Here is a 2,344-nt window from a genome sequence, read left to right as displayed (position 1 = left end):
CCCCGGCCCCCGGGACACCAGGTCTACCCCGGCCCCCGGGACACCAGGTCTACCCCGGCGCCCGGGACACCAGGTCTACCCCGGAGCCCGGGACACCAGGTCTACCCCGGCGCCCGGGACACCAGGTCTACCCCGGAGACCCGGACACCAGGTCTACCCCGGCCCCCGGGACACCAGGTCTACCCCGGCGCCCGGGACACCAGGTCTACCCCGGAGCCCGGGACACCAGGTCTACCCCGGCGCCCGGGACACCAGGTCTACCCCGGAGCCCGGGACACCAGGTCTACCCCGGCGCCCGGGACACCAGGTCTACCCCGGAGCCCCGGACACCAGGTCTACCCCGGCCCCCGGGACACCAGGTCTACCCCGGAGACCCGGACACCAGGTCTACCCCGGCCCCCGGGACACCAGGTCTACCCCGGCGCCCGGGACACCAGGTCTACCCCGGAGCCCGGGACACCAGGTCTACCCCGGAGCCCCGGACACCAGGTCTACCCCGGCCCCCGGGACACCAGGTCTACCCCGGAGACCCGGACACCAGGTCTACCCCGGCCCCCGGGACACCAGGTCTACCCCGGCGCCCGGGACACCAGGTCTACCCCGGAGCCCGGGACACCAGGTCTACCCCGGCGCCCGGGACACCAGGTCTACCCCGGAGCCCCGGACACCAGGTCTACCCCGGCGCCCGGGACACCAGGTCTACCCCGGAGCCCGGGACACCAGGTCTACCCCGGCGCCCGGGACACCAGGTCTACCCCGGAGCCCCGGACACCAGGTCTACCCCGGCCCCCGGGACACCAGGTCTACCCCGGAGCCCGGGACACCAGGTCTACCCCGGCCCCTGGGACACCAGGTCTACCTCGCGCCGGCGGGACTTAGTCAAATAGCGGCGGGTGCCGGGTAGACCTGTTGTCTCGGCCGGCTGCGGAAGTTCACCAAGGGGTCGCTGTTGTCGGCTGCCTCCGGCTGCCTCATCGTAGGCTGCGGCCTGAGGCGGCGCCCCTTCCCGGTCGATCTCCATCGGTCCTCTTGGAGGCCTCGGCGGCTTGGGACTTATCTGCCCGTATTATGGGAGCGAGGTGACGGGCCGCATCCCCGTAGGTTGGCTGAGGCTGTGCCTACGTTTAAGGCGGAGAGGAGCAGCCGCACTCAGGTGGCCGGCAAAGGGAAAAAGCCAGTGTTCCGCCTAGCCGGGGCGAGTCTCCTTGTGGCTCGGCTCCGGCTCCCGTCCCTCCCGGGGAAGTTGGCACAGTGAGAGTGAGGCCGAGAGAGAAGGGCTGAGAAAAGACGGACCGGATCCCCCCGAGAGACCGAGAGAGAAGGGCTGCGAGCGGAGGAGCCGGTTCCCCCGGGAGGCCGAGAGATAGAGAGAGAGAGAGAGAGAGAGAAGGGGCCGGATTCCCCCCGGGATGCCGAGAGAGAAGGGCTGCCGAGCGGAGGGGCCGGATTCCCCCCGGGATGCCGAGAGAGAAGGGCTGCCGAGCGGAGGGGCCCGGTTTCCCCCGGGATGCCGAGAGAGAAGGGCTGCCAGCGGGGAGGGGCCGGTTTCCCCCGGGATGCCGAGAGAGAAGGGCTGCCGAGCGGAGGGGCCGGATCTCCCCCCGGGATGCCGAGAGAGAAGGGCTGCCGAGCGGAGGGGCCGGATCTCCCCCCGGGATGCCGAGAGAGAAGGGCTGCCGAGCGGAGGGGCCGGATCTCCCCCCGGGATGCCGAGAGAGAAGGGCTGCCGAGCGGAGGGGCCGGATCTCCCCCCGGGATGCCGAGAGAGAAGGGCTGCCGAGCGGAGGGGCCGGATCTCCCCCCGGGATGCCGAGAGAGAAGGGCTGCCGAGCGGAGGGGCCGGATCTCCCCCCGGGATGCCGAGAGAGAAGGGCTGTGAAAGGCGATTCGAGAGAGCCGCTTGGCGGGCGAGGCGGCGGCGCCTCGTCCCTTTTGTGCCTGGCCTTAAGCCGGGGCCCACTCGGCGGGCACTGTTTCGGGCCGTCCGCCCGCCTGGTGAAGCTGCGGAGCCGGGGTCGGGGCGCCCCGTCCCCGGGCCGCCTCGTTGAAGCCGTCCCCCTTCCTCGGCCTTAAGCCGGGGACCCGCGTTGGCGGGCGGAGTTTTTCGGAGTTGACGGACCCGGCACCCGACAGAGAGAGAGAGAGAGAGAGAGAGAGAGAGAGAGAGTCCGAGAGCCCCCCGGACCTTTCCCGGGCGAGGCGGCGGCGCCTCGTCCACCTCGGTCGCGGGCGCATCGACCGAGCCCCTTGGGCCGGGCGGGCTGGGTTGCCACGCGGGTCCGCGTTTTTTCTTTTTTTTCCGCGGTTTAGGCGCGCCGGTGCGCGGGCAGAGAGTGGGGGCGCC

Source organism: Zonotrichia albicollis, unplaced genomic scaffold (assembly GCF_047830755.1).
Source record: "Zonotrichia albicollis isolate bZonAlb1 unplaced genomic scaffold, bZonAlb1.hap1 Scaffold_133, whole genome shotgun sequence".
NCBI classification, from domain to species: domain Eukaryota; kingdom Metazoa; phylum Chordata; class Aves; order Passeriformes; family Passerellidae; genus Zonotrichia; species Zonotrichia albicollis.
This window is presented reverse-complemented; position numbering follows the sequence as displayed.